Here is a 9,583-nt window from a genome sequence, read left to right on the forward strand (position 1 = left end):
CCTAATTATTAATTAAGAGGGGTGTCCCAGGGGTTCTGTACCATATCCCAAAAAATTTTACTATACTTTTTACATATTTTTTACGTTGTACTTTTTCACCCAAAAAATGACATGTCATTATTTGCCAATTAAAAACTCCAACGTGCCTAATTATTCATTAAGGGGGGTGTCCCAGGGGTTCTGTACCATATCCAAACATTTTTACCTTAAATAGGAATTTTTCTCAACTTTTCACCTGCTCAGAGAAGGTGAAGTGAAATTTGCGAAAAATGATCACCGCCAAATTTTTCCAGATAATTGAATAGGCTGTAATCATGATTAGCTGGAAAAGTCCATTATCGCAGCTAATTGAATACTCCCCTATGTAAATTAGCATTTTTAAAAATTTCGTCTATTGAAAAAAAAAAAAAAAATCAGCCAAAATCAACCTTTAGTGAATTTCCCCCTTGGACTCTGAGCTGGCCAGTCCATCTGGGTTACCGAATTTTCGGTATACCAGTCCAGCGTCACCCAGGTAATGTGGCAGTTTTGTATGTCTGCATGCTCTTTCGCTTCCTTTCCCCCTTCCAACTCTGCAGCCGCAAGGAGGTGCAGGCGCCAGATGCAAGTAATCTTGCATTGGTGCATAAGCGCTCACTCTCATTGGGAGCATACTGTATGTGGTGCACGTCTGTGTATTTTACACTACGCAAACTGTGTGACGCACTATTGTGAAAATTTGTGAATGTCAAATGATGATGTTTTCCCCAAATTATGCAAGACCTTATTGGCCTTTTTCCCAAGCTAACAACGAGTGTGTACACAGTTTTATAGATGTATGTAAACCCAATAGTTTACACAAATCCAATGTTTATGGGTCTGCGCATGCCCAGGACCCGTCCTGAGCATGTGCATATCAAGCCCTGCGTGATCGCTCACAGTCCCCACTTAGCCGCGGCATGATTTATGCGGATGCCGGTGGGGAAAGAGCCTACTGCTGCTGCCAGCAGGTGCTTCAAGGGACCCACAATCGGCCTGCGGGGTCTGAAGCCACTGCTGAGCTACACAAGGGGGCAAGGAAGACTGCTGCTGCAGACATCAGAGGAGAGGACGGAAGGGGACGGAGACTGCTGCATAAAAGCGAAAAGAACCGGTGACTACTGCTGCATAAAAGCGAAGGATTAGGGGACGCAAAGGATAGATAAGTAAAAGCCCAACTTCATTATTGTATAGTGAGTGTTTTGCCTAGATTGTTTTGCTTCTCTATTTCTTCTTGGGTAACAGGGAGTTAGACCTCACAAAAATATGGGTGGGGCTGGATTTGGGGATTTCACTCAGTGCATGTCGTGCAAGATGTACGCGCACCTGGAGCAACCGTCCCAGTGTGAGTATATCTGCACGAGGTGTTTGCGAACGGTTGCCCTGGAAGCACAGGTAACTGATCTAGAGCAAACCGTTATGCGACTGAGGGAGATTCACAATCTCAAGCGAAGTTTAGATAGAACGGTGGAGGAGTTGAGGGAGGGGTCACTGGTAGATAAGGATGACCAGGCAGTTAGCTGGGTCACAGTTAGAAGGAAGAAAAAGAGGGGGAGGCTCGACATCTCTGAACTATCAAACCCGAATAAATTCGCATGACTGGACGAGGAATCGGAGGATGATAGTGAGGAAATGACGGTGCTGGAGGAGACTGTTCCATCTAGCAACCAGAGGAGCGGTCCCTCTGGTGCAGCTGGGATAAAAGTTAGTAAGGTACCTAGTTAGATTGTGGTGGTAGGGGATTTCATTATTAGGAAGACAGATAGGGCTATCTGCTACCGGGACCGTGATCGTCGTACGGTCTGTTGTCTCCCGGGTGCGGCACATTGCGGACGGGTAGATAGATTGTTGGGAGGGGCTGGGAAGGATCCAGCGGTCTTGGTGCACGTTGGCACCAAAGTTAGTGGAAGGTGGGATGTCCTTAAGAAAGACTATAGGGAAGTAGGCAAGAAACTTAAGGCAAGGACATCTAAGGTAATATTCTCCGAATTATTATCCGTGCCACGCGCTAGCCCAGGGAGACAGAGGGAGATTAGGGAGGTAAATGTGTGGCTTAGGGATTGGTGCAGGAAAGAAGGGTTTGTGTTCCTAGAACACTGGGCGTACTTCTCAGTCAGGCGCCATCTTTTTTGTCGTGTTGGATTGCACCTGAATGAGGAGGGGGCAGCAGTGCTGGGGGAAGGATGGTTAGAAGGTTGGAGATTTTATACTAGGTGCCTGGGGGGAGAGTTTAGCAAGAAATCACGGGTCATTCAGTAAGAATAGCAGGGGTGGCGTTAGTGAACAAAACGGGGGAGGAGTATGGGAGAGGAATAGAGCAGACGGCAGGGGTAGTAACATGGGAACTAAAAAGGGTTTTAGAATAACAGTAACCAATGACGATTACGGGTCATCTTCGCTGCATAAGAATTATGATGTCCCTACCATAAGGGGAAATACATATCTCGATTGTATGTATGTAAATGCTAGAAGACTTACAGGTAAAAAAGGGGAACTAGAAATCCTCGCAGCAAGCAAGTAATATGATATTATAGGCATTACTGAAACGTGGTGGGACGATCTCACGATTGGACAGTCAATCTAGAGGGTTACACGCTGTACAGGAGAGACAGACTAAATAAACGGGGTGGAGGGGTATGTTTTTGTGTAAAGCCAGTTCTAAAACCTGTTATACGGGAAGATATTCAAGAAGGGACTGTAAATACTATTGAGACATTATGGGTATAAATTGCATGCGGGGGTAAAGGAATAAAGAAGTTATTATTGGGGTTATGCTACAGGCCGCCTGGTATTAAAGTGTCGGACGAGAAATTGTTACTGAATCAAATTGAAAGAGCAGCAGGAGTAAGAGACATAGTAGTGATGGGAGACTTTAACTATCCCGAGATAAACTGGAAAATCAATTCATGTGATACTGCTAGGGGCAATATTTTTTTAAACACGCTAAATGATAATTACTTAGTTCAATTAATCGAGGAACCAACTAGGTACAATGCAATCTTAGACCTGGTATTAACTAACAATGGGGAATTGGTATCAAATATTGAAGTAGGAGAGCCCATAGGTAACAGCGACCACAATATGGTCACATTCAATATCAGTTTTCATAAGCAGTCCTATACTGGCTCAAATAGGACTCTAAACTTTAGCAAAGCCAACTTTGACATGATGAAGGAAGCGTTAAGGGACATTGAATGGGAAATTCTGTTTCAAGGAAAAAATACTACAGAGAAATGGGATGTATTAAAATCACTGCTAATTAATAATACTCGGAAAATGTATTCCCACCAGCAGCAAAAAAAAAGAATAAAAATCCCAAACCAATGTGGTTTAACAAAAATATAAAGGAATTAATGGGAAAAAAAGAGGATCATTTAAAAAATACAAATCTGAGGGGGATGCGGAGTCATTTCAACACTATAAAGACTGTAACAAAATATGCAAAAAGGAATAAGAGCAGCTCAAGTAGAAACTGAAAAACTAGTAGCAAAGGAAAGCAAAGCGAATCCCAAATTTTTTTTTAAGTACATCAACAGCAAGAGACTAAAAGAAGGAGAGTATAGGCCCTTTAAAGGACAAGAGTGGAGTCTTAATCAATAATGATAATGACATAGCAAACAAACTAAACAATTTTTTTTTCAACAGTATTTACCAGAGAGGACCAAATACAGGGTCTAACACAAAATCTCAACAAAGATAATGTCCCACTGCTAAATGCTTATTTATGTGAGGACGTAGTCTGTGACTGATTAAAAAAGTTAAAGATTAATAAGTCACCTGGTCCAGATGGAATTTACCCGAGAGTTCTTATGGAGTTGCACGCTGAACGGGCAAGACCTCTATTTTTGATCTTCATGGATTCGGTTAAATCGGTATGGTTCCCAAATACTGGTGTATAGCGGAGGTAGTGCCGATATTCAAAAAGGGGAGCAAAGCTAAACCAGGTAATTATAGACCAGTAAGTCTTACATCTATAGTGGGGAAAGTATTGGAAGGTATTCTAAGGGACAGTATTCAAAAGTTCCTTGAAGCAAAGAAGGTCATTAAAAGGAACCAACATGGATTTGTGAAGGACAGATCATGTCAAACCAACTTACTTGGCTTTTATGAAACAGTAAGTGCGAACCTTGACCAGGGTAAGGAGGTGGATGTAATCTTTTTAGACTTTGCCAAAGCTTTCGACACTGTACCACACATGCGTCTTATCTATAAGCTACAAGAAATAGGGGTAGGGAGCACAATATGCACTTGGGTCAGTAATTGGTTAGATAATAGGGAGCAGCGTGTTGTGGTCAATGGATCATTTTCAAATGGGACTAAAGTACTAAGTGGTGTGCCACAAGGGTCTGTACTTGGACCACTTTTGTTCAACATTTTCATCAACGACCTAACAGTAGGTCTAGAGAGCATGGTGTCAACTTTCGCAGACGATACCAAATTGTGTAAGATTATAAATACAGAGGGGGATGCTGAGTCTCTTCAGAACGACTTAACTAAACTGGAAGCATGGGCAGCAAAATGGAGAATGAGATTCAACACAGACAAGTGTAAGGTAATGCACTGTGGGGGCAAGATACAAAATTACACCTACATACTAACTGGGGTAATACTAGGGGATTCTGTACTGAAAAAAGACTTAGGGGTTCACATAGATAACAAATTAAGCAGCAGTAACCAAAGTAGGAGTGCAGCAAAGAAGGCTAATAAGATATTAGCATGCATAAAACGGGGAATTGATGCAAGGGACAAGAGTATTATACTCCCATTATATAAATCACTAGTGAGGCCACATCTTGAAAACTGTGTGCAATTTTGGGCACCATATTACAAAAAGGATAATCTGGAGCTAGAAAAGGTTCAGAGGCGGGCTACCAAACTAATCAAGGGCATGGAGATGCTGGAATACGAGGAAAGGCTTGCAAGGCTAGGCATGTTTACATTGGAAAAGAGGAGACAAAGAGGGGACATGATCAACATCTACAAATATGTAAGGGGTCAATACACAGAGCTCGGGAGGGACCTGTTGTCTATAAGATCAGCACAGAGGACACGTGGTCATTCGCTTAGGTTAGAGGAGTTTCTGCACATTGAGGCGAAAAGGTTTTTTCACAGTAAGGACAATACGTGTTTGGAATTCCCTGCCTGAGAGAGTAGTAACTGCGGACTCAGTCAACACCTTTAATAATGGGTTAGATAAATTCCTATTGGATAAAGATATTCAGGGTTATGGTGCGTAGGCACGCATTATAGTTAATATAACTAGTCCTAACATAAAAATAACTAGTCCTATAATAAGACTGCATAGGAGACCACAAATAGGTTGAACTCGATGGACAATTGTCTTTTTTCAACCTTAGTTAGTATGTTACTATGTATCAGTGCTGCATACAGGAGGGGCTTTTTCCACTGCATCCATCTGTGGATCAGACCCCTATATGCCAGAGCAGCTGTGGTACACCATGAGGGAGGGGTTTTTTTTTGTAGAATTTATACCTCAATGCCCTTTCATTGTGGCAAATAAAAACTACTTCAAAATAAAAATCTAGGTGATAAATTCATTTTAACTTCATTTTCTATTTACTTGATTTAAATAGGCTTCACAATTGCAGAACAGACATTCAAATAAATAGGATTTTAATTACCTACCGGTAAATCCTTTTCTCGTAGTCCGTAGAGAATGCTGGGGTCCACATTAGTACCATGGGGTATAGACGGGTCCACTAGGAGCCATTGGCACTTTTTATGAGTTTGAGAGTGTGGGCTGGCTCCTCCCTCTATGCCCCTCCTACCAGACTCAGTCTAGAAACTGTGCCCGAGGAGACGGACATCTTCGAGAGAAGGATTTTACACAGATAGTGGCGAGATTCACACCAGCTCACACACAAGGCAAACCAAGCTAACTAGCTTGAAACATCAGCAAACAGCTGAACAACATTACTTACCAAGTAACGAAACAGTACTTACCAAGAACATTACTCACCAAGAACTAAGCAGTACTGAACTAAGTAACCACTGCAGGATCACGAAGCGCTGGGCGGGCGCCCAGCATCCTCTACGGACTACGAGAAAAGGATTTACCGGTAAGTAATTCAAATCCTATTTTCTCTTACGTCCTAGAGGATGCTGGGGTCCACATTAGTACCATGGGGATGTACCAAAGCTCCCAGAACAGGAGGGAGAGCGCAGAGGCTCCTGCAGAACCGATTGGCCTCTGAGGACCTGAAGTTTGGTCAAAGTATCGAACTTGTAGAAATTTGCGAACGTGTTCGACCCCGACCAAGTAGCTGCTCGGCATAGTTGTAAAACCGAGACACCCCGGGAAGCCGCCCAGGAAGAACCCACCTTACGAGTAGAGTGGGCCTTAACCGATGTAGGACACGGCAGGCCTGCTGTAGAATACGCATGCCGGATAATGAACCTGATTCAATGAGAGATCGTCTGCTTAGAAGCAGGACACCCACTTTTCTTGGGATCATACAGGACAAACAGAGAGTCCGATTTTCTGTGACGAGCAGTCCTCTTCACATAGATTTTCAGAGCCCTTACAACATCCAAGGACTTTGATGAAATTGAGGAGTCAGTAGCAACTGGCCCCACAATAGGTTGGTTGATATGAAATGCCGACACAACCTTCGGAAGGAACTGCGGATGTGTCCTGAGCTCAGCTCTATCTTCATGGAAGATCAAGTATGGGCTTTTACATGACAAAGCAACCAACTCCGACACACGCCTAGCAGAAGCCAAGGCCAGCAAAGTGACAGTCTTCCATGTGAGAAACTTGACCTCAACCTCCTGTAGAGGCTCAAACCAGTCCGACTGGAGGAACTGCAACACCACATTAAGATCCCAGGGCGCCGTAGGTGGCACAAAAGGAGGCTGGATGTGCAGAATTCACTTCAAAAAGGTCTGAACCTCAGGGAGGGCAGCCAACTGTTTCTGGAAGAAAATGGATAGGGCCGAAATCTGGACCTTTACAGAACCTAATCTCAGGCCCATATCCACACCTGCTTGGAGGAGAAACCGTCCAAGTTTAAACTCCATCGTAGAAAACCTCTTGGATTCACACCAAGACACATATATTTTCCAAATGCGATGGTAATGTTTAGACGTTACTCCTTTCCTAGACTGTATTAGGGTAGGAATGCCCTTCCGAGCTAGTATCTGGCGTTCAACCTGCCATCCTGCAGCAGGTCCTCCCGAAGAGGAAGAGGCTTCGGCTCTTCTAGCAGTAGGTCCAGAAGATCCGCGTACCAAGCCCTTCTTGGCCAGTCCGGAGCAATGAGGATTGCCTGAACTTCTGTTCTCCTTATGATTTTTAGAACTCTTGGAATGAGTGGAAGTGGAGGAAACACGTATATCAACTGGAACACCCACAGAGTCACTAGGGCGTCCACCGCCACGGCTTGTGGGTCCCTCGACCTGGAACAATACCGCCGAAGCTTCTTGTTGAGACGAGAGGCCATCATGTCTATTTGAGGTACACCCCAAAGACTTGTCACCTCCGTGAACACCTCCGGATGGAGGCTGCACTCTCCTGGATGGAGATCGTGTCTGCTGAGGAAGTCCGCTTCACAGTTGTCTACTCCTGGAATGAAGATTGCTTACAGCACCAATGTGTGTTTTTCCGCACAGAGGATGATTCTTGTTACCTCTGACATTGCTGCTCTGCTCTTTCGTTCTGCCCTGTCGGTTTTTGTAAGCCACTGTTGTTACATTGTCCGACTGCACTTGAATGGCCTGATTTCTCAGAATATGGGCCGCTTGGAGAAGCTCATTGTAGACGGCTCTTAATTCCAGAATGTTTATCCGCAGGCCAGCTTCCAGACTTGACCACCTTCATTGGAGGTTTCCCCTTGAGTGACTGCGCCCCAGCCCCGGAGACTTGCATCCGTGGTTAGAAGGATCCAGTCCTGAATACCGAACCTGCGGCCCTCCAGAAGGTGAGGTAATTGCAGCCACCAGAGGAGTGAGATCCTGGCCTTTGGTGACAGACGTATTCTCTGGTGCATGTGCAGATGAGATCCCGACCATTTGTCCAGGAGATCCAGTTGGAAGGACCGAGCATGAAATCTCCCGTACTGCAGAGCCTCGTAAGAGGCCACTATCTTCCCCAGAAGGCGAATGCACTGATGAACCGACACCCGGGCTGGCTTCAGGACATCCCGGACCATTGTTTGTATCACCAACGCTTTTTCCACTGGAAGTAACACCCTCTGCACTTCCGTGTCGAGTATCATTCCCAGAAATGACAACCTCCTGGTTGGTTCCAAATGTGATTTTTGAAGATTCAGGATCCAACCATGGGGGTAATTCTGAGTTGATCGCAGCAGCAAGTTTGTTAGCAATTGGGCAAAACCATGTGCACTGCTAGGGGGGCAGATATAACATATGCAGGGAGACTTAGATTTGGGTGGGTTATTTCGTTTCTGTGCGGGGTAAATACTGGCTGCGTTATTTTTACACTGCAATTTAGATTTCAGTTTGAACACACCCCACCCAAATCTAACTCTCTCTGCACATGTTATATCTGTCCCCCCTGCAGTGCACATGGTTTTGCCCAACTGCTAACAAATTTGCTGCTGCAATCAATTCAGATTAGGCCCCATGTTCCTTGAGAAGTTGGGTCGTGAGAGCTATGGACTGTAACAGCTTCTCCTTGGACGATGCCTTTATCAGCAGATTGTCCAGATATGGAATTATGTTTATCCTCTATCTGCGGAGATGAACCATAATTTCCGCCATCACCTTGCTGAATACCCTCGGTGCTGTGGAGAGGCCAAATGGGGCCTGGAATTGAAAATGACAGTCCAACAGTACGAATCAGAGATAAGCTTGATGCGGCTGCCAAATCAGAATGTGGAGATACGCATCCTTGATATCCAGGGATACCAGGAATTACCCCTCCTCCAGACCTGATATCACCGATCTTAGAGACTCCATTTTGAACTTGAACTCCCTCAGAAAGGGGTTTAGTGATTTTAAATTCAGAATGGGCCTGACCGAACCATCCAATTTCGGTACCACGAAAAGGTTCGAATAGTAACCTTTGTGTTGCATCTGGGGAGGAACTGGTACAATAACCTGTGCCTCCACCAACTTCTGGATGGCTCCCTGAAGGGTAGCCCTTTCTGCCGGCAAAGCTGGCAAGCCTGATTTAAAGAACCGGTGAGGAGGGAGAGCCTGAAATTCCAGCCGTTACCCCTGGGACACAATATCTTGTACCCAGGGAACCAGGCCGGACGACACCTAGACGTGACTGAAATGTCTGAGTCTCGCCCCCACCGGCCCTACCTCCGGGCTGCGTGATCCACCGTTATGCTGAGGACTTTGGCGTACCTGAAGTAGGCTTCTGTTCCTGGGAACCTGCAGCAGCAGGTTTGTTGGATTTTGGTCGACCTCCTCTAAAGAAGGTGTTGGACGGTTTGGCCTTTCTTGTTTTAGCAACCTGAAAGGACTGTGATGCAGCTGAAGAAAACAGTTTCTTCGTAGCAGGTGCAGCTGAGGGGAGAAAAGGTGACTTACCCGCTGTAGCCGTGGAGATCCACGCATCCAACGCTTCCCCAAA

The sequence above is a fragment of the Pseudophryne corroboree genome, chromosome 10 (genome assembly GCF_028390025.1).
Source record: "Pseudophryne corroboree isolate aPseCor3 chromosome 10, aPseCor3.hap2, whole genome shotgun sequence".
In the NCBI taxonomy this organism is placed as follows: Eukaryota; Metazoa; Chordata; class Amphibia; order Anura; family Myobatrachidae; genus Pseudophryne; species Pseudophryne corroboree.